The sequence below is a fragment of the Alligator sinensis genome, unplaced genomic scaffold, assembly GCF_000455745.1.
Source record: "Alligator sinensis unplaced genomic scaffold, ASM45574v1 scaffold752_1, whole genome shotgun sequence".
In the NCBI taxonomy this organism is placed as follows: Eukaryota; Metazoa; Chordata; order Crocodylia; family Alligatoridae; genus Alligator; species Alligator sinensis.
In genome coordinates, this window is record NW_005842000.1 from 765,197 (window position 1) to 789,255 (window position 24,059).

Here is a 24,059-nt window from a genome sequence, read left to right on the forward strand (position 1 = left end):
TCTTTGCCAAGCCATGCAGAACTTACTTTTGTGTCGGCAGTGTATTGGCATTGTATTACCATGACAAAACCAAATTACCACCATTGATGGCAGCCTTTCCTAATACAACAGTCCCTCTATAGTAATACACTAGCGTGCACAAATGATAACACAATGAAGCGGATGTGTAACCACTGTCGTATCTCTGTGGTAGGGGTGCACAGTTTTTTAGTTTCAGTCTTGTTTTACCAGAGTTGTTAGCTATTCGGGCATTAGTATAAAGTTCAGTGGTGCAAAGCATGCCTAATATTGTTGTAACGCCCTTGTTTGGCGGTTAATGTACTGTTCCTACTATTGTTACTGGGCAAAGGCATGCTGGCCTTAGCTGTTGCAAAACACTTCTGCAGGGACTAGGGCTATCCATCCCGTCATCAAGAGTCACTGCCATCGGAAGCCTTCCCGAATAACACTTGAAACCAATTTGGTACTGGTGTGATGATATGTGGAAGCCACCCAGATTAATTCAGATTGCAGTACATTTTGGAGGCAAAAAGGAGATTTTGCAATACCCACTGCATTGGAAACTGAGACAGATGGGCATTATATTATCCAGAATACATGGCTGCCCACAGCTGGGAACAGCTGCTCACTGCAATTTGATACGATTCCCACAAAGTACTCTCACTTAAAAGACAATGCTGCCAAGAACAGTAACTTTGCCCAAAAGTTTCTTAGCATCAGCTTCTCCCTCTCAGGCAGAGATCAGGCCGTGGTGTAGAACGGTTCATTCCTGAGCAGGCTGAGACAGAGATCAGCTTCTTTAGTCACAAACTGACCGGTGCTTTGTGGATATATCCCCAGTTTTACTGAGATCTGCTTATATGGCAAAAAAAAGAGGGAGCATTGTACTTGGGGACAATATTTCTGAGGCTATACAGTACAAAGGTTAGGTGCAGAAGTCCTACGGAAGCGGAAGTCAAGCATCACTTCACCAGTGTCACATAGTTTCTCCCCTAATTCATGGAGTTACGGACTCAAGTCCTATGCAGGCACTCAGATTCACATCCAAGACACTAATGTGGGTAAAGCTGCTATAATCTGGTTGAGATGGCAAGTCAAGCTCGCTTCTGTCCCCCGTCTCATGGATGTTTATGTGAAAGGTAAAAAAATCACACAACATCCCTGAAGTGAACAAGGGATTGGTCTCATTGTAATCACCCCATTTTCTATAAAGAAAAAAAATCTGTAGGGGGTCTCAGTCTTGAGCTTGGCACTAGACCTATCCTCAGACCTTGCCCAACATGGTCACCTTGGACAAATTACTTCTCTCTGTGCCTCTGCATCCTCATAGCAGTTGAGATTGCAAGCTCTTCCTAAAGGTTTGTACAACCCCTAGCCACCTGGGACCTGCAGACACTACTGTACTGCAAGTCACCCTCGTCTTTCAAAGGATATTGCTGGGCACAAAGCAAATGCACATTGGCATACTGTGTCACCCTGCAGCTTATTGTTGTGTAAATGTAATTGTAACCAGACTTTTGGAAAGCACTTTATCAAGAAGATAGTTGCATGTCATTGTGGTACAGCAGTAGTAGTACGAATAGCGCAGTGTACCAGTGATTTGATGATAGTTTTTAACCAATGTTTGCAGACATTCCTGCTCTTGCTTCAACTAAAAAAAAAAAAAATCATCTAGATTCCCCATAAAGGGTTTCTTGAAGGCATGAAAAGGTAAAACAGAACATGCATTACCAGTGGGTCAGTAACTGGAGATGGAGAAGCAGTGGCGGGAGGCTGCTTCGAGTTTGCCATTTCTTTAAGTCACTGATGGATTCACACATGATGCAACTAGACACAACACAGCACTTATGTCTTCCTGCATCAATGCTTCTGCAGATGTAGATCACCCTGTCCTCCTCTTCCCCTTCCCAGCCCAGGCATGGTGTTTTTTTGGAGTCCCCCCCCCCACATTTTTATATGCCATTAGGTCCAATCACATTGTGTCAACCAGCCCAGCTAAACAGAAAAGCTAACCTCCATTTCATGGCGTAAATATTTGTTGCTTGTGGCGGCGGTTGTTTGGTGGGGGTTTCTTTGTCATTGTTTTATAGTCATAGCTTGGCAAATTAATTCAGCAGAATTTATTCAATCATGAATTTAAGCACAAAGCAGTGAAGAGAAGGCTTGGTTTTGATTAAATAAGAGCCAGAAGAAAAATCTCCCCCAAAGCCCCCTCATTTCTAAATTATATATATATATACACACACACACACACACACACACACACACACACACACACACACACATTATAGTAACAAAAAGAAAAAAAATCCCTCTTGAAGAGAAAATGTTAAATGCAAAGCCCCCAAATTACCACCACACTTGGTAAGCAGAAGAAACAAGGTTTTCCTTTGGCCTTCTTACTTAAGCCATCATATGGCTGATAGAAAGGATAATGGACTAGATGGGTCCATTCTTCCATCCCAGCCTGAACCCCACTTGCTAATTGTCATCACTATTATTAGCAGCAATACCCAACCGTGAGCCCTGCTTTATGGAAAATGTCAGAACATACCACAGCCTTCTCCCGAGCCTGGCAGGTGATGCTTGGTAGGAGGTACCTTGCGTGCCCATCTCCGGACACTACGGAGGGTGCCAATGGGTGGGACGGATGTGGCTACCACATTTACAAGCTCAGAGGGGAAAGAGAAAATGCTGCCATGTTCCTGGGCATTATGACCCTGCAGCTCAGGTAGCGTTTGAATTTTGGTAGCTGGTTGCATTTGTAGTTTCAGAAATCACCTGCTTCTTTCCTCGGTTCAGCCCTTTTATTTGCACGGTCTGGAGGATGGACGCCTTTCTCCTGACATTATTGTTCCCCTCTCCTCCCCACCCAACTTTTTGGGTTGACTCATGCCTTGCGGCAGAAGAACAGGGTGCGGTAAAGAGGAAATGTATGAAAGGAAGGATTTTGATCACCCAAACTGTTCAGGGTACTGTTTCATTGTTTCTTCCTGGTCATCCTTTGTCACTCCATCCCTCTGCCCCCATCCCATCTCCTGTCTCGGTGTGCAAATGTTTCTGACCACACGAGCAAGATCCAGCGGCAGGTCTTGCAACTCGCCCAGCTGGATCCATCCCTTGACCTCCAGCTCCCTGCCAGAAAACAGTACCAGGCACCTTTGGAAGCAACTTTATCATAAAGTAGTAGCAATATCAGATTTACACTCTGTTTAGCAGCTATTTGCCTTGAAGGGAAGTACCTGGATAAGGAAATATTTCCACGGCTCTGTGTCTTCAGGGGAAAGTATGCATCAAAGCAAATGCTGACCCATGGGATCGGCAAGCACAGCGCTGTAGTACTCCAAAGCTAAAATGTCTTTAAGGGACTTATATTTATCAAACAACATAAAACTGCAGTGAAAGCTGCCCAGCACTTACCTTCCCTCTACCACGGGGACTGCTTCACAGGGTTTCAGTCTCCAGCAAAACACACTGTAAGACAAATCAAAGTAGGAAATGACATTAAATCCATCACTTAAACCTACTGATATGTATAAACATTTGGTTTTATTTTACTTAGGACTAGAGCAGGAGACCCATGTCTTATGAAAACCATCCGCTTATAAATGGATCCGCTTTTTGGTTAGAAAAGCAAACCATTCAATCTGAATTAATCGTAAATGTATTTTTTCATTCATTGGGATGTTTTTTTGGGGGGGAGGGGGTATCTTTTTTTTTTTTTTTAACCAAATGTACAGTTGGGAGAGATCCCAGACAAGCTTTCAGGCACGCGGTACCCTTCATAACCATTCAGCCTAAGGGTGAATTATTTGAGGCTAAGGGTTGTCCCTGGACTGTGCGCTGCCTATTCACTGTTCACAGCCTCTTATTTGTCTTGCACGCTCTATTTCCCAAATCACGTGGTATTTTTTTCTGTCCCCTGACTGGATAATTGAAACAATGTAGAGAAGACATTAATGAAGAAGAGATTTCCAGTAGCAAACACCATTTCTGATCACAGTTATTTCTGCTAATATTTGTGGACATATTCAATACACACAAACGTGACAAAAGACTCAACTCTCAGCCCATGGTGAGCAATAGGATCCCATGAACTCAGCTTGGTGGTTTTCATTTTTTTATTCTTAAACCTGCTTTTTTTTCGGTCCTGTATCGATTCACAGGACTCAGGGCCTGACTTTTCATAGCTGAACCATCCTTGAAAGTCATTGCATACATTAGCACACAATGAATGCAAGGTGGCAGGACGATGCCACGAGAACGGGGTGATTAAGGCCAAAGGACAGTCATGTTAAGCTCGGTGTGGATGCTTGAACACTACATATCTCACACAGATTTAATGGATGGTATCTGCTGAATGGACCCCTTCAAGGGTTTAGCAATTATAACCAGGTTGGCTATTCAGAAATTTTAATCAATAAAGTCTGATCACAAGAACGAATAAATGTATAATGCTGTGGGGTATGGGGTTTTTTTTAATGAGAATGCTAGTGACTTGAGCTGTTTGAATGATTTCCATCAAAACCGGTTTTGCGGGGATTTGGGGGTGGGGGTAAGGCTTTTTGTTCTCTTTTGGAAAAATAACGGCTTTGAATTTTTTTTTTTTAGAAGGTGGGGGTTTTATTCCCCAAATATTTCTGCTGTCGTTTTCATTTAATTGAAATGAAATGTAGGGGAGGAATTAAAAATCTGTTCTCAAATCCGGAATCACAAAACAGGATTCCTGATTTTTATTCTGTTTGCTATCAGCTGTAGCCAGGAACGCCTTGCCGTCACCCTGCTGATCCCTTTGCTTTCTGGCAACCTTGCCATGTTGCAGGACTCTATTTTCACAGGGATAAAACATTCCTGCACCTTTTCTCCAATAGATTAAAGGAAAATTGGCCTACTTGATACATGTGCGTCTCACAAGACATCTTTCTCCACTTATTTCTCTTTACAACCATATTTGCTATTGATTTTGCTAAGAAAAAAAAAATAATGAAAAAGAAACCCTATTTCCCCTCACCATAAATGTTCTACAACAAACTGGAGCCCGCACAGCAGGAGCCAGGTGGATGCTCTGGGCAGGGAGGCCTTAAATCTAATCTGTATGTCTGACATCTGGTTGCGGGTGGAGGATGCTCCCTTTTTCACTTAAAAGCCACAACCCGTCCATTAGACAGACCGATCAAGGCCAATACCTTGTCTTGGTATGTGGTGATTCAGATGCGGAGGAATAATTGCTTATTCCCACATTTGATTACTCTTCTTCAATCCGAGTTGGCTAGAATACCCTTTGCACCATTCCCCTATGCATTAACCAAGCAGCTCAAGGCTCCTTTCATTTAAATAGAGCGTGCTGGCTCTTGGCCCTTCACACCAGGGTCATGGGTGGGTTTTTTTCCTCCGGCCAAGCTCTTGCTGATGTAAAAGAGAGCATTGCCTGTGTAAAAGCAGCAGAATCCAACCAAGAGACGGTGCTTCTAAGGTAGTGAGACCCTAGTAAGAAACCAGTGAAAACTTTCCAGGGCAAGGGGAAGGTGCAAGAAAAAATGTAACCTAATGGGTCTGCTTAAGGACTTCAGCCAGTCCAATGCTTCATTGGATTGCATCGATTTCTACTCCTCTGTGCAATTCAGCATGCAGGGAACCAGCTGTAAATCAGCCCCTTTCCCTATGTGCTACCATGGTTTTTTAAATCACCCAGATCTCAAACCTCCCTAGATTTAAACAGTGCCATGCTAATGCTAGGCCTTGCCATGGGAAGGTAGGGCTCCTTCTTGCACCTGGTTGGAAGGAAGCCAAGCCTGGAGCCCACCAGCCAAAGGTTTCTTTGAGCGATGGGGAAGTGGGTATCACGAAGCCTGGCTGTCAGGAGCCCTGGGTGGGGACAACTGTCCCTTTTTTCCCCCACTTGCAATAATTAAAGAGAAGCTTTGAGTGCCCGAATTAAATCACGTGTGTGGAGCCTGAGCTGGAAATGGCACTTTTTATAATTCAGGATAATACAACAGAAGTGCTTAGTGGCCAATTCTTCTTTCAGGGTTGTTTTATTTAGCTAATTTTTGACTTGCAGCCACTTTTTCTGCTTTAAATTGAGGTCCAGAAGGCAGGGGAAAAAAACCATTAAGACATGACTCATGCATTTTGAAAGCACCTAATGCCTGCCCCTCTAAAATACTCTGTCTTTCTGGGTTCCCTTGTCATCACACTCTCCAAGTACGTCGCAAATTGTACAATGCTCTCATACAGCCCTCTAGTCTGCAGGCCCCAGAGTCGTTTTATCCATTTCCCTCTGCAACTCCCTGGTGCCAAGGAAGCCAGCCCTTCATAGGATCAGGCTCTTCCTCTCTATAAAAGCGATGAGGATTATGTTTAATTCAGCTAGGAGGCTTCCAGCCCCCAAATCCTTGGCGGAGGTACAAAATGGGTTTTAAGGTCCAAGCCAGAATCCGATCCCGCATCCTGGGCCACGATGGTGTTTGAAATCAGAACTCAAGTCCAGGCCTGGGTTTGACCGATCGCTCCCATTTCTATAAAGACTCGACCCAAAACCCTGGATCGGGAGCACTCCTTCCACCACCTGTATCTGGAACAGGATCGGCGTCGGGTGCGCGTGACCCGTCCCTATCAGGGACCTCGTTCTCTTTACAAGCAGAGGGAAGCCGCGCGGCCCAGGGGCCTGACTCCCCACTGCATGACTCCAGTTTCATGCCCGCCCGACTCCACCGATCTATGGCGCAGCGTTATTTCCAGATCCCCTCCTTTAGGGGGTAGGACTTTGTTCTCTCTGAATAATCTGGCCCTATCCCTCTTCAAGCAGTAGCTTCTTCTCCCTCTTGGGGATAATGTCGATAGAAGTAAATTCCTCCTCCTTTTGGATGAGGTTTGGAAATGAGCTGCATAGCTAGCCAACGGGTGTATTTTGCACCTATTTAAAAAAAAAGAAAAAATCACAACACCTGATCCTATTGGAAGGCGATCAGGCACTCACGAGAGTCGAGTTACACAGGAGAAGATGTGCATGCTTTCCACCCATTCAATCTCTCTCCCTCTCTCTTACATGATATATCTATATATCTATACACACGCACACGCATGCACGCACACAATCACAAAGGCATATTTTCTACACTAAGCCTATGGATTACTGGCTCAGGCCTTTGCAAAAAAAAAAAAAAAAGAAAAAAAGAAAAAAAATGTTGCTAGGCAACCAGCCAGGGGTTGCTATGGCATTTTCAAGTAGAGCAGCTGGGCCAATCAGTGCTAACTGCAAGCTAGTGAAGGCGTAAAGCCTCTAAATTTAATGTCAGTGCAGACAGGAAGGGAAGCTGTTGAGGCATGCATGATGCGAAGCGTGCGCTTACTAAATGCGGACAACATGGCCCCCATGATTAGGACCAGCACACTAATGAATATTCATTGGGCTGATTAAAGCAAAGTCAATTAACTACTTGACTGCTTGATTTTTTACTGGATTTTATTCTTCTCTTTTAACCATTTTGCCACTGGGGATGCTCCTTTTCTCCCCTCCATCTTCCTCTCTCCTTCTCTGTATTTTCTTATGCTGGCAATTATGGGGTTTTTTTTTTCCTTTATGCTTTTTACTGACAATAACACATCCTATTTCCAGGTTTTATGGCTTACTTTATTTCACCAGTAAATCACGCTCTTCTAGGGTCACTGTCTTCCACTACAGTCATAGGTAAGCTGGAAGGTCACAGTTTTCCATCAAGTTTTTAAACGTTGTATGAGTTTTAATTCCAAATACATAGCTGAGCAGTAGTGCGGATTTGGAAATACCCAAGACCTCCCCACCCCCATCCCTGGTTTACAGCACTGAGGATTTTGCTATGATGGAGGTCAAGGGATAGCAAATAATTTTTTTTTTCGCTAGTGCAAAAGGTTTGGACAATACGGACTTCTAAAAATGAGGATTGTAGCAAATCTAATGGGATCTTAAAACAAAACAATGATTCATTAAAAACCTTTTCAATTTAGAAAGATGCCTTTCCCCTAATGCACGAGTGATGTAATAGGATTGTGGAGAGAATTGCATATTTTATAAAGCTCATTTTTCAAAATGTGCTTGCAAACTCTACAACATGCTATTAAATTGAATAAAGCAACATTATTGGCCGGTAACCAAAATTTGGGAATTCAGCAGCCTTAAACCACCAAGCTAGGAAAATATGCTCTTTTTCATGATATTCTCTGGCTTATTTTGAAAACTCTCTCTTCGATGCATTGTATGATATACACAGCTGGTTCGCAGAGAGATGCATCCAGCAGGACATGCAGCTATGAATCTCCTTCTGTAAGAGCGATATTAATAGCTGCAATTAATACATCTGATGGGTAGTGGTGAAAACCTGAACATAGCTCCCTAGCTTTTAGGCTTCTGTCTTTGTCAGCGACTGAATTTAAACAGTGAAGAAGCAACTAGGTTTTACAGTAGATTAGGGATTTGTAGGTGATGTATATGCATATGTAAATGTTAGGTACTTAAACACAAATGTTTGCTGCTTTATTTTCCTGTTCCCTCCGTCTACGAATAAGAGTGTCACCAGTCCAATTCAAGGATGGGGTTCCAGATTTACCCAGTGTAGACTAAGGTAGGGGAAAAGACAATTTAAACCAGGGCAAATTAGAAAAATGTAAGTAGGAGGTAGGAAGAAAAAAAGACAGAAAAAGTGAAACTTAACTCGGTGAGATATACCTGAACAAATAAAGGATGCATTATTTTGAACTGCATGTTAAAAACAAATACCCAATATTCCTTAGAAAAATGTTTGTAATGGGTTTTTTGGTGTGGTTTTTATTATATATATATATATATTATATACACATACATATATGTATACACACATACATACACACACACATATAATACAACAAAAGGATTTTTTTTCATATTTTTCATAAACCTATTTTTCATAAACCTCCACACACACACTTATATATATATATATACATATAGAGAGAGAGAGAGAGAGAGAGTGTGTGTGTGTAGGTTTTTGAAAAAATAGCGTTTTCCAACATGCAAAAAAAAATAGAAATGGGAAATAGTTTGGCGTTTTCTCAGGGAAGAAAGAAGAAAACTTGCTCCCCACTAGCACTATAGCCACTTCGTTTGCAAGCATATTTTACATTTCATCCTTCTGTTGATGTTGCAATTGAAGCACTAATCTTTTTTGATTGCTACCAAATATTTAATACCTGGTGTACTCATCTATATATTACTTGTCTTTTGCTATGCAATGGATGATGGTGAAAAAAACCCAAAAACATGACATAGAAGTCCTGCTGTACAAATGTCGGGGTTTCCATTGCACCGCCTTATTTTCGGAGGTTTGCATTTCAAGCCATCAAAACCTGATACTCGGCATATGAGCTCTCGCTTCAATGAGAGACTTCTATTGATTTAGCAAAATTTAAGGGAAACAAGAGTGTAGCAAACCGCAAACTAAAGAGAGCAAAAGAAATGGAAGGGAATAGGTTAAGGTGCTTCTTCTTTCTCCTAGAACCAGCAATAGGTCATTGGTCCATTTTTAAATCTGAATTTCTCAGTCATGGGAAATGAGGGGCTCTCTGTAATTTAACAGGGAAAAAACCCCAGACGCAAACACAATAGAATTTTTTTTTTTTTAAAAAGGAGAAAAGAAAAGAAAGAAAGAGTCCATCTGGAGAACTGGGTTCAAATTCTAATTAGGTCACAAGTGAAATGGAGTCGGCAGCCTGACTGAGGTTTGCCGATGCTAAAATAAAAACCAGCGCCATACCACTCAGCAGTCTTTGCAATTCCTGGTCATGAGGGGCCACAGCATTAGCAAGCAGGGGTGTTGCAGGTCAGGATTAAGACGCATTAACAAATTCATATGAAGGAAGCTTGCCCAGCACCTGCCTACAATTTGCCAAATCTATTAGTGCCTCACTTCTATGAGCATCACATTCAGTTTCCCACTTGCTCGGGATCTTTTTTTTCCCCCCCCCCTCCCCTTTTTATATTATCCAAAAGTAAAATGTCAGTCATCCACATTCAACATATTTTAGCTCAGAAATTTTCATCCCCTGAACCTGTACTAGAAATGACTGTCATTCATGCTGCCAGTGATCCTATGGTGAAAATATTCCCAGAGGCCAGTAGATAAACGCAGAGTCAGGAAGCAGCTTATTTTGTTTTTAGATAAAAAGGCAACTTTGATACAAGCTATTAACAAATAGTGAAAATCCAAGTCCAAAAATTGAGGTCCGGGGGGAAAAAACCCAAAAGATTGTGACTTTAAACTTACAGCAAGATCAGGACATTCAGAGTAAAATCTCCAGATCCTGTCTGATGCTCTCAGCTTCACCATGTCACTATGTATTTTTATTCCTGCACAAGGGGGTGAATCGAGGCTGATGGTGTCAGCAAAGCATTTGGAGCCTTATTTCTGAATTTCCTAGCTTTAGATCAATTAAATCAGGCCTTTTAATTGTGCTCTAATTTAGTTGGCAGGGTTTGGGCTTTTTCAGTATTTCGTTTTTAAAAGGTTGGTCATTTTTGGGGCAGAGATTTGCATCCCTCTCTAGACATAGGTTGTGTCAAGACAACCGTCACTTTAGCAGGCAGGGGTGCATGGATAGGATAAAGGCTACATCTGGTCAAACCTCCATGAGCAGGCTGGTTTTATCAACTTCTCCAACTGCTCTGGAGTCCATGCTGCAAAAATCAGTTTGCATTTCTGAATCACGGTTGTACCTGCATTTAAAAATAAAACAAATCAAATCCAGCCGAGGTAAAGAGACCTTCCACCGTGTCTGGGGCTTGAAAACAAAGCAAAGCGCAGCACACACATGCATACGCACCCTGGAAATGTAGGTTGTCAAGAAGGGTTACCTAATATATAGTATGCACTGATGCTTGCATAATATGATGCTTGTACGTGTGTGAGTCTGTGCATGTCTCTCCTCCCCCCGTCTCTCTGTGACTGCATGCACACATGTATGGGGTTTGTAATACAATTTCCTTATACCCTCTTCTCTTCCCTACTTTCACAATCTGTCCTTTTCCAGCCTGCCCACCCTGCTGTATTTTCCCATCCAATTCCACCCCCATCAAGTTTTTTTTCCCTTCCTTTTCTGCCCCCATCTCTGCTCCTTTTTTCCCCCCCGTCTTTTCCTAGTAAAACACCAATCCGGGTTCTGTAGCCAGAGTCGCACTTTGAAAGCACCAGGCTGATCAAAGCTGTTTCTAATTAGGCAAAAGAAGAAGGTACCAAAATATCCTGGTGAGGTTCAGCTCATCACTTGGGGGTGCGCTCTCCCCGCTCAGTTGTTTTGTGTCGTTACTGCTGCAGTCCAACCATAACCCGCTCAATCAATCAGCAAAACACGTTGCAAGGGAAATCCAGGCCATGATCTCCATTTTACAGATAGGGAAGCTGAGGCACAGAGGGCTGCAGTGATGTACCAAAGTCATCCCATACACCAGTGGCAGAGCTGGATTTAGACCCCAGCCTTCCCAAGTCCCAGTCCACTGCTCTTTCCATTGATCTCTGGCTAAGAGACAAGCACAAGGAGGCTGGGAAATGTGCGGATCCTTATAACCAATAGGGGAGTTAATGAAGACGGCTGCTGTATACCGTGTCTCTGGTAGCCAGAGTTATGCCAGATGCAGAGGACCCAACTGGTCTATTTATCCATGATACATTATTCTCTAGACTGCCCTTTCTATTTTCTGCATTGCAGGAGCCGTGAGGAGTAAAACAGCCCTCAATGATCCCCTGGTTTGGAAGTCACTATGGTACCGGACACTGCCACACTAAGGGTTACCATCTGGCTAAGCAGGTCAAGGGGAAAGGTTGGTCCCCAGCTCTAGCCAGACCTGGGAGTGTTATGGCACAAAGTCTTCAGTCTCTCAGAAGAGAAGGAGCTTGCACCACACGTACCTATCCCCACCCAGATGCCGGATATTGCCAGCACCGCAACGGCTGCAAGCAAGGTGGAGGGAGCTGGGATTTGACTGCATGAGACAACGGCTGTATTGGAGAGGGAAGCAAGCACGGATCCTTACTGGAAACATCGCATCACGTTGAGGGACACAGAAAGACACGAAGAATAGATAGATTGCAAAAACCCCACACACGTGTACAAGCGCCCGTGGTCATTAGGTCTGGCAGGGAAGCGGGAGGGCTTCTCTGGGTTATACTAAGCCAAGATATAGCATAGGACAGAGATGAGGAATCAGGAGCCGAGCCCTATTTCAGTGGGAAAAGGTGGAAACCTAGATCTCCTCAGAACGATGATTATTCCTAATGCACTCAGCTGCCTGCAGGGATAGGGGAAAATAATGTTTCAGATGCGAAAAGCACGGGGGCGGCACATGCGACTGCAGGCTCCGGGTGTCAGCCTATGCAGAACAGCAGCCGGAGGGCGAATTTAGGATCTGGTGGCGTTAGCCTGAGAAAAAAGACGAAGCAACCAACGTTTGCTGCCCTGGCTCTCCGCACAAAAGCACCAAAGGCTGCAAAACTGAATGCCGCTGTATGCAAAAAAGCAACCGACGGTGGGAAATCAATGTCATTTCTGAGAGCAGGAATAACACAACGCCAAGTTAAAGACTGGCTTTTTTTAAAAAACCTTTAAATGGCACAAAACAGTGTTAAGGTTGCTGCCATGATCTTAATTCACCTCTCATTCTCATTATGCCTAGATACTATAAAGGGGATGGCACATGATATCATGTACTGTTGCAATGCATTTTCTGTACACTGTGTTAGAAGTCAAGGAAAGAGCCAGGGCCTTCAGTGCAACACACGCCTGCCTGATGGGATAGCCAGGCATTGTTTGAAAAGCAGTATTCAGAAATCTCTCAGAGACTTGATTATCTTTGTGCTTCAAAACAAGTACAGCGCTTACCTTGAAGAGCTGGAGATACTAAATACATTTACCTGCTTTGAATGTTTCTTAGGAGCCTTTTGATAGACAAACACTCCAGGACCTAGCAACGATGGCTTGCACGCGAATCTGGCCAAAGGGAACTGCGCAGTCTTTTACAAGTGTAAACACTTTTAAAGGTTTGCAAATAAAAAAGTTTATATTAAGGGCCTGAGACCGGCCCTTGGACAACAATCCCATTTCAAACCACCTGGTCTTTTGATCCATCCGGATCCAAACTTTGCAAGCTGTTGTGTTTTACAGAAAGAGAGATGCCAGGGTCACAACTCTCTCTCTTCAGGACTGTTGAGATCTGGCTAACTCAGGGGACCATTTTTTTTTTTTTTTAGAGAGAGTGACTGTCTCTACTGCACTGGCACAATGCATGTGTTGGCACACACAGACCATAACTATGCATGCCAAGAGCCAATTAGTCTTGGGTAGTAATTTGGGACATGGTGCGTGTTTGCCACCCTCTTGCTCAATACCAGGAGCAGAACCAGGGACTTCCACAATTAGATGCATGAAACTCTGCAACTGCATCAAAGGTCCTGGCTCTCTTGAGCTGGGGTCTATGCATATCTTCTGTGGACTGAGAAGAGATGGGCGTTCAAAGCAGACACTGTTCGACGGGTTACATCTGCACATACATAAGTTTGTCGTCTTTGTGCAAATTCAGCAGGTGCCTCTCGGTTCCCATGAGTTTGCTCCTTGAGCACCCCTTTGCCCCGAGTGACCAAATCCCCGAAACAAAACCCAGCCAAACCCCCCCTACCAATTTCATTTTGCCCTGCAGCTGGAGTAAGGAAATGTATTTAAAGAAAAAGGTTTAAAAATAAAATCTCCTCTTTGCCTGAGATCCATTACACCAACCACAAAACCACAGACATTTTCTTGTTATAAATGATTGACAAAGCAGACAGCCTCCAAGCCCTAAAAAAAAGTTTGTAGAAATGCGAGCATGACATTAGCCAATGAAGAGCTCGAAGATGATGGTGGCGTAGGTGGGGGGGGGGCAGAGAAAGGGAGATGTTTGTCCCACATATACATATATATTTTTAATTTATTACTGCACTGTCCTAGTAATCTGTGAGCTGGGCTGGGATGAGCCATATTTCATCTGTCACAGAGCAAAAATCTATGGTGGAGTAATACGAGGGGAAAGCAGTAACCGTTCACCTGCCTGAACAAACAAAAGTGTCATAAATCTGCCCCCTAATATTCACCCACCCCCAGCAGCACCCAGTCGTGGGTCCAGTCCTCACTGTGCTCCCATGGAAATTCAACAAACTTCTCAAAATAAGCAAACAGTTTACAATGTAGTCATGGAGGAGTAGAAAGGTACGGCACTGCCAGCCCCCACCGTTCAAAAATCAGAGTTACCCCACCATTACTGACTTCAACATTTTGAAATTGTTAAAGTACAAAAGATATTTGCATGTCTTTTGTGTGGCTATCTGGTTTTAGCCCTTTGGAATCCAGGTTTTATAGCTTTTCCCCCCAAACTGTGAACATTTATTTCAAATTAAAGCTGAGATATTAGTATATTCCCATGACCCAAGGCCTTTAAGGAAAAGCAGCAAATCTCACAGGACTCATGACTCTGTCAACACTATGCATATGAAAAGGCCTGACAAATTCTGCAATAATTAGTAAAGCTGATGTGAAGTTTTCACTACAGAGCACTTTCCCCTTGGCAATGCAGTTTCATCGACTTTTCTCAGGAATGGGTTGCTTTCAACGTTTTTGCAGTGAAATTCAGTTGAAATGGAACATTTTGGGGTTTGTTGTTGTTCCATACTCATTTTCAGTGAGAAATGTTTCATGTCGTGAACGATTTTTAAAGTTAGACATCAAAAGTTGACATCAAAAGCAAAACATTTCAATTGGCCCCAAACAAACTTGCTTTTCAAACATTGAATTCAACGGGAAAATATCAAAATGTGCTTGTTTTCATTCCAAACCAGAACAAAAACAATGGTTGAAATTGCAGAAATTCCCATAAAATGGGAATTCCACTTCCCGTACAACACTAGTATCTGGTGATTTGGGAAACCTGGAGGACAAAATCACGTGAAGGATTATGACTGCTCAAGACTTGTAGGGACGTATCTGTTACAGAGACTTTACAGCAGGGGCGGGCAATTATTTCGGGCGGAGGGCCGCTTACTGAGTTTTGGCAAGCCATCGAGGGCCACATGACAGGCAGCCAGGGGCAGATAAATATTAATTTTCTAAATTTTTTAGGGGTCTTGTGGGCCGGATAGAACGGCCTGGCATGCTGCATCTGGCCCGCGGGCCGCATGTTGCCCACCCCTACTTTACAGGGACCAGGGAACCCTTACTTGATGCCAGATCAGGGTGCAATGTCTTGTGTTGCATCAGGGTTGATGGTCGTTTTACAGAGAGTTTAGATTATGATGGTTTAGATAGGATGGTTTGGACAAGGATGATCTTGCTTGAACCAGGGGGGTCAGGCTAGATGACCTCTGCAGGTCCCTTCCAGCCCTACTTCTCTATGTTTTTATGCTCTTCCCTCCTATCCCACCACCCAAGGTGCTTCCAGACTTTGTATGCTTCTCTAGGAGCGTAAACTGTCTACACTGCAACTGAGAGCCAGGTTCGTCACCTGTAAATTAAAATAAATGTTCAAAAGCTCCCATGAGACTGCACTCTAGAGCAGCAGTTCTCACCCTATTTGCCACAGCGGGCCACACTTTCAGCTTTCAATGTATTATGCGGGTCGCACCCACACATCTTACTTCCAACATTTAAAAAAGGTTTTGTAGCCGTCATCTGACAGTAATGCAGGATGTCACATGGGCTGCGGGTTGAGCACCACTGCTTGAGAGCATGTGTATAAAAGCTTCTCAGTTATGACTTCGACAGTTGTCTGATCCAGCATCCCGAGAGCATAAGGAATGAACTAAAATGTCACAAAAGGAGCAGATGGACAAGGCTGGCTTTGACTCCGAAGGTCTCCCACCAAGCACTCGAGCTTACTGCTGCCAAGGCATAAGGTGGTGAAAATGTGAATACTGCAGGATGTTTGTGACAATGCTGGGTCTACTGTGCTCTTGCACATCTCTTTTCTTGCGATGGATAGCCCTGTTCGACAACAGGCAGGTATACTAAACCTATCAGTCAATTTTAACTTAAAATCTGTATGGCTTCCATATGCACACACTTTTAACCATTCAGGGCAAAGCAACAGCCATGCCGGTTGTTAAGAAATAGTATGGGGAGGATTGTCCCAGACCTGTCTGCAGAAGAGTCATCTCCGATACTGTCTAGGAGCTGCCGAACCCCTTGAAGCCAGACAAGAAGATGGGGTGAGCAGTGAAGGTGTTGGGTTATGCATTTGCAAAGAGAAAGAAACATAAGCTATGCCAAAGCAACTTGAAACCCAATTCCACTCTCCTGGGTTTGGGTTGGGTGATGCTATATCCAGGTGCTAATATGCATCTTGACCTTTCAAAATCAGAGTATGAACAGACAGAAAAAAAAAAATGGCTTGTGACTAGAAAGAGATGTCTGGCCAAGCATAGCGCAGGGGAGAAACAGGCCTCTTCTCCTGTTATCTTAGCTAGACACAGAGAGACTGAGGGACAGAGGTGCACTGCCTCTCGCCTCACCCGATAGCACTGCTGCCAGCAAGCCTCGGCCTGTGCCGTAGGAGTTTGCAGGTCGCTTATGTAGAAATTCGGGCCCTGAGGATGCAGTCAGAGGTTTGCTAATTTGGAAAGCCTGCTCCGATTGGCCAGCCGTTGGCACACGTATCGACTTGCTCGGAAGCCCTCACATTATTCAGCACCAAGCAGCCCCATCTCTTAAGACAACACACTCAATGCCAGCTCCCCAAACCAATTTAGCCACATTAAATAGCCCTCCTTTGCTTTGGATTTCACCCTCTTGCTCCTCGAATGAGCGCTGTGTGCCCACTTAGTGTGTGCGAGGCATAAAGCCACCTTTGTACTGAGTCAGACCCTTTTCAACAAGTGCAATTGAAAACCAGAAAGAACAAGTGTGCGCACCTCGTTCAGGGTGCAGCCTCCCCCTACCCTTGGCAGGGCCAGGAGCACGCGTGTCACCTCTCGAGGAACTTGTTTGTACTCTACTGAGACTGTTGGAAAAATATCCCTGACCCCAAAACATTTACCTTTTGATCGGAGGTTTCCAATGTTGCCGTAGTGTATTAAAGCTGAGATGCTCATAAAAAAACCCCTTTGTGTCAACATAGTAAATGACTCTAATTAGGCTGGTGGTGCAATGAAAATGCTTAATTCATTCTGATGAGGCAGAAGGAAGAGCTAAAATGTTTATAGACAATGGGTGAACAGGGAGATATAATGCTGAGTGCCAGCTTTAAATGCAAATTACCGCAGAAATCTTTCCCTCTCCACCATCCCGGTCCTCCCCCTTCCTCTCTCCCCCTGTCGCCAACGCCACACTGTAATCTCCTAGTGCAGTAATTAGAAGTGAAAGGAGCCACATAGAGGGGCCTCTAAAGGCAACACTAAAGAGAATTACCAAAAAAAAAATAAAAAAAATAAAAAAAAATACCTGCCTTTAATAGAAGGCAGCGCCATTTTCCAAAGTGCACTGTCGTTGCAGCACTTAGCATGGTGGCAGGATCACAGCGCCAATAATTTGGGGGGTATTACTGAAATGGGATGTAAATCTGTTGTGTACCCCCCGTCTCCTCCTCCTGAACCTTGCATTATGTACAGTGGAGGTTTCAATAGACAGGGCCACTTTGCATCTCAGAACAAGGCCGGGCAGCATCGTCAACTGGAAATTGCAAACGAGAAGAAGTCAACTCTTGATTTGTTTGTTTGCTTCTTCCTAAATGAAAATAAAACGGAGCGGCGAGCAGCGCACACGGTACAGCCCCTGCAGCGTGTGCTTCAGTTCATGAGCTGAATCCATCCCTGTAGGTTTGTGGGGAGGCCTGGATTCAAACCCATAAGAGATTTCCTCCTCTCCTTCTCCAGGCATACTTGCCTTACCCCAACACAAGCTCAGGAACAACCCTCCTGCCTCGCTCGGGATGTCATCTGGCGTGTGGGTTGGGTGCTTGAGTCTGGTTAGACCCCAACAGGAAAAGGCAAGGGCTGCTGAAGAGAGCTAAGGGGCTGACTTAAAAAGGCAGAGGGAATTTCACTGCTTTTGTTAAAGAAGAAAGGCAGAAGGACCCCAGTTTGATTTTCAGACCCCAGATCGCCTTTACAGCTCTAGCAGCCAGAAAGAGCGAGCCTGCTCCTCCGCCGGTGCAAGTCCTCATTGAAGTCATCGGAGCATCACTGATTTACACCTAGCCTAGGATCTGCTTCATCCTATTTTGAACAACAACCTGCAAAACCTTAACCTAGAAGCTACTGGGTAACTTCATCGTGTGCTTCTCAAGGTGACTTTTCAGAACATGCGGCTCTCCTAACACCGTGTCTCATTTTCCTTCAACGTACAAGAGCTCTGTGTTTGGTCAAAGAGAGCCTTGGAGGGAGGGAGGGAAGTAAGCTGGTATGGATTTCCACCAGCGGGTGGGGGATTTGAACTGCAAAGGAAGTTTTCCATTAAAATATGCTGATAGCAATCGGTGGAGTGATTAGATCAAAGAAGGTTGGAAACCTCAAGAGTAAATAAGATGCTTATTGACTTTTGACAGACCTTCTGCACAGGACATGAAATCTTAAAACGCGGTGGTCCCGTCGGGATCCTTGTGAACAAGCGTGGATGCAAACCAAATAAAATAAGCATTTTATGTGGGGCAAGCAGCAATTTAATAAGCATCTTTCATTGCAGAGAGGGAGCAACCATCTAGCTCCCTCTCCGCAATGAAAGATGCTTATTAAATCGCTGTGCAAACTCATCCTGCGTTGCCAGTGGAACGAGTCTCCGTACTGATCCCCAAAAACTGGGAGAGGAGCTGCCTTGCTAGAAATGTGCCCACATGAATGAACTATCCAGTCCACAGCTCACTCGGATGGTAACCCATGGTAGTTCCCCAGAATGGGTAAGTCTCTTTTAAATGATTTAAGATGTGCAAGGGGACAGGCTTGTCAGGTTTCTGGCCAGGGCTTCAGATAACTAAGCACGAAACTCCATCCAGAGGTTCCTTTCCAGGTTTCAACTCCTGCTGGGACAAGTCTTTGAAAACGATAACGTGCACAAAAAGGCATATGCTTACAGTGCAGAAAAATAAATCAAAAGCTCCCTGTCGCTGTTTAAGAAGCTCTGAAGTAAACTGAGGCACAACCGGGCTGCAAGCAAGTCAACGTCCTAGCTTTTCCAAGCTGGAGGTTGTATTTAAGAAGCTCAGTGCATCTAACTGGCCCATCTGGGGCCCTAAGGAGCATTTACCCAGATGCCATCCCAACCATCGATTCAGTATTGCTGGAAGCCTCTTCACAAAAAAGAGGGGCAGAGCTGCACTGTCTGCTGCTACGTCAGGACCGAGAGGCAAACCCATTCCTCCTGTAACCCCACAAAGCCAAGGGTTTTGCAGCAAGGATGCAAACACAACAGTCTTTCCTTCTTTCCATTTTAATTTTCAGGGAGACAAAAGAAAAGCACGTCCTTAACTAGACGAACAGGAGAGGCCTTTTGGCCTTTGTGTTGTACCAGTGGGAAACATTTTGCTGGCTATATTTCAAAAGTCAGAGGTCATCAAGGTCATGGATTGATTGGATCACAGCCGCTTCTTACAAATGTGAGTTTGCTAGCTGATAGAAAGTGTGGCTTTAATTGAGGTGGGGGGAAAAGGGATGCTCAAAAGGTAGAATTTGCATAGGAAGTGTGAACACTACCAGCTTGTGAGGTCGCTGCGTTGCTAGTGCCTAAGGAAACGTACTTATTTTGGGCATAGCATTCAGTACCACAGGCAAGATCGTTAGCTTTGACTAGTGTAACCTATGGATGTAACATGTTCTCCATCCCCATGGCTGATCCACAGAAAATAGGCTACCTGCAGCCGCTCTCAGCTCCGGGATTTCATCTTTCAGCAAAAGCAGTAGAAGTCTATGCTGGTCCCAAGCTCAAATCCTGTGTTTGCCTGTGTTACTGGGGGATCCAAGTTCAAATAGCAGGGTTAGCTTGTGTTATATCAGCACACCCCATTTTAATTAACCCTGCCTTCCCTACCCTATGCCAGTCACTCTTACCTAGGAGAGTGGGCTCACTGCAGCCAGTCATAAAGCCGAGCCCTTAACAGGCACGGGTTGGTCCTATCTGTGATTCATGCCCAAGGTTCAGATCAGCTCATTCATAAAAGTTTTCCCTCCTGACCTGCCCAGCAGTGGCAAATGCCTGATGCTTGTGGGACACACAGAAGCAGGATTTCCCTGTGCAAACCACAGAGAGCGAGCGAGCGAGCGAGCGAGGAGTGCCAGCAGCTCACTTCTCCTAGCCAGGAGCTGCAGCATCCCACGATCCCTCTCTCTCCTTCTCTGTGTTTGCTCAGTGAGACAGAAGCAATACCAGTTTGCAGCACAATAAACCATGTAAAGGAAGCATCAATTAACTAGAATACATGGATATAGTATTTAATTAACTGATAGGCTCCAAGGTTACTGTATGATGTCATGGAAACCCTGCATCTCTTGGGTGCAGCATCACAGGCACCAACTGGGAATTTTAGTTCTCTCACTTTTTGTTTTTTAACCCCTAAAGTTGGAGTCCTGATGCTTGTAAGTCAAAAACAAAACAGAGACCGGCTCTCCTAAGCACCTTCTTCTATTATGTGTCTCTGGTGCCGTCAAAGCCCCGCTTTGATGGGTTTTGCAGAGTGGAGGCTATAGATGTATTAGTTAGTCATTCAAGGCCACTGTGATTAGCTTAGGTGCTTTGTTAAGAAAGAAAGAGAAATAGCCTACAAGGCTTTAGGAAAGAAGATGCAAAAATCATTAGGGAATGTGTTATGAGGATCCAGTGCAATACACAGCATTTACACTCGCCTTTGATCTGCAGATCTCAAAGCACTTTGAAATATTCATATAGTTTAAGGCTGGAAGGGATCTGTATGATCCTCTCATCTCACCTCCAGCATAAAGTAGGCCATGGACTTTCATCCATTGATTCCTGACTCAAACCTAGAACTTAGATTTGAGCTAGAGTATCACACACACACTCTCCAATCTTGATTTGAATATTAAACTACCCAAACCTCATGACACTTCAGGTAGATAGGCACGAGTTATGAGACAAGGTTTAGAGCTGGGGAAGCTGAGGCAGAGTGGGTCACACAGTGGGTTGGGGCCAGAGCTGGACAGTCCTGACTCCAGCCTTGTCTTCAAAAAGTTTCCACACTGCTTCTCTGAACAAAGCTAGCATCCTGCTTCCAGAGTCCTACAGCTCTAGTACGGTACCATACAGCCGGTTTTCCTCTTGACGTTGAAGTTAGATCCTCGCAGAAACAAAGTACAAACTAATCAGGCAGACAAGGTGCTTTGGGTGAATCTGATATCTTTTATTAGGCCAACTTAAATAGTTGGACATTTTTTTCTTAGCAAGCCTTTGGATTTAAAAACCCTTCATCAGGCTGAAGAAGCACCTGCAGTTGATGTGTATGCACGCTCCTCTTGGATGCAGCTGGTGTGTGTGCACGCTCCCCTTGGATGCAGTTGGTGCATGTGCATGCTCCTCTTGGATGCTCTTCTTGGATGGAAGAGCACACGCCAACTGCAGATGCTTCCTCAGCCTGATGAAAGGTTTTTAAACCTGAAAGCTTGCTATGAAAATGTTTTCCAACTATTTGAGTTGGTCTAATAAAAGATGTCAGGTTCACCCAAAGAATCTCGTCTGCCTATGTCCTTAGACCAACATGGCTCCAACCTACACCCCTGTAACGATCAGACAAACACTTCTGCTCAAAATATCCGCCAAACTTTATTAACTTCCCTGCATAGTCTATTCAATTAACTTCAGAACATTTACTGACTGTCACCTATTTTGGCACAGAAGTTTAACATCAAAACCTCATTACCTACAGGAAAAGTCTTTTGCAAAAGCCACCAGGCTGAAAGAGGTAGCATGCCTGTGACATTGCATTATCAAGGGAATGAAGAGGTTAAAATACATTGATGTATTAAGGTGCATGCAACATTATTTTCTGTGAATGAAGGTGGACATTCCACATAGTAACTACGGTGTCTCTTTATATTTGGATTAGTTTATGGATCGCTCTGACAAAACTAGTGTGCCCTCCCTTAAGGGCATTGCTAATATATTACCTCTGAAAGAGAATCACAATTTATTAGGCCATACGCAGAGCTGAAGATAGATGTGTGCTGAAATATTTTTGAAATATTACATTATATAAGAAATGAAATAGGGGAAAGCTAAATTACAAGGCTATAATTACTTTGAGTTCAGGTGGCGTCGTAAATAATCCATTTGTGATTCACTCTCTGTGTTTATAATGTCACCGGGGCAATGTAATTAATGCTGTATATATGGGATATACACGTGGCAGACGCGTAGAATACCTGGATCAAATGCACCATGACACATGTCTGAAAATTAAACAAACAAAGCCCATCATTCACGAAAATCCACTCTGCACATCCACAAGAATGGAGAAATGCTCGGGGGGCAGCATTCGGAAATCTGCAGTCATGTGAAAGCCTAAATCTATGTATTCCCACGAATCATTCACATGATTAATGTTAGGCACATGCTTAAGACACATATGTATATATGTGACATATGTTGATGGAGCTTGTGCTGGTTGAACATCCCCTTTCTGTGCCTGTTCTAGCAAAGGGGTTGCTGGCAGAAACATTTGATATAAATATTGCTTACTAGTTTGTGGAAGCAGCTACACAATTTGGGAACCGGGGGTAAGGGGGGGTAAGTCTAACAATGATGGTCACCCATCGAATAACGGAAACCTTCTTCAACGTACGTGGCTAATTAAAAATAACAGCAACAAAAAATTGTACTAGGAGATAGCTACAATGACAGAATGTGTTCAGAAATTACAAACCAAAAAGGATTCACAAAAAATTAGCAAAATGTTTCACCCCAAACATTTAAGACAGTCGCATTTGGAGAAAATCTGTCAACACAGAACGATTAAAAATTTGTTAGAAAGTATCCTCCCGTCCTACTCCGAGCTCACAAAATCCATTCGACCACAGCTCATATTCTGGTCACTGCTTCTCCTAAAATAGTAAGAGGGCTATGTTGTAACACGAAAATAGAAACTGAAAGATCAATGAAAGCTTCTTGAACAGTATGAGTAAGGGCTGGGGTTGAGCGGATGGAAAATTTTCCAGACATTTTTGATGGAAAAATCGGTTTTGCTAAAATTAATTTGTCATAGAATTATCCACGTTTCCTCTTTTTTTTCTGTTTTTATCGTAATCCTAAGAATTCCTTACTTCCTGATTGAAAGCCTTTTTAGCAACTAAACCCAAGCCAAAAATATATATTTTTGAAGAAAAGCCAAAAATGTCAACTGAAAGCATTTTGGGGGACATTTTCTGCTCGTGTGTGCAAAGGCAACATTTCAAACCAGGTATATATAGAAATGGTGCGAAGCAAAAGGTAGAGTTCAGTTCAGAAATAAAGAACAAATTTAAAATGTCATCCACAGTTTTGGGTAATATTTATGATCATCAAATATATTTTTTGTATATTACACAAGTTACAATTCGATTCTGGTGTACAGCAAAAACCAACCTCAAACTTTATGATGTATGACTGGAATTGAAACAATGCTCCCAACAATACCAAAGGCATTCAAAAATTGTCAGATTGTATAATGAATTCAAAACTCAGCCAGGTTTATGGAAACATTTGCGAAGGGCTCACAAATCTGAGCCCAGACTGGCACATGCCCGTGGGCTGGTTGATGATATTGCATTTATAGTGTACAAAATGCACAACTTCACAAAGCTCCAATGCAAAGCAAGGTAAAACTCAGCAATTCAGATGATTTAAAAACTTGAGATCTAGCATTATCCCCGACCCCATACTCCAAGCAGAAATGAAACAGGCTACACAGAGGGAACAGATCAAAAGCTGAGAGCGCTCCTGGGGGGCAAAATTACCAGGCTGCTCTTATATCTGATAGAGCTAACGATAGTGCAAAAAAAGTTGCAAAGAATACAACGAATAGCATCATTGCTTTGATCAGCATTTGTTGGCTAACTTTG

The 24,059-nt window shown here is 43.6% G+C and overlaps 1 long non-coding RNA gene across 2 annotated transcripts in view; it reads right to left on the reverse strand.

The window, feature by feature from the left end:
• The window catches only part of LOC102373383, a 176,620-nt gene that overhangs the window by 134,462 nt on the left and 18,099 nt on the right, over positions 1-24,059 (reverse strand). For both annotated transcript variants that reach the window (XR_003093580.1, XR_323592.1), the window contains exon 2: positions 3,421-3,474. This is a non-coding gene — a long non-coding RNA (uncharacterized LOC102373383). The remainder of the gene's footprint in view (positions 1-3,420; positions 3,475-24,059) is intronic.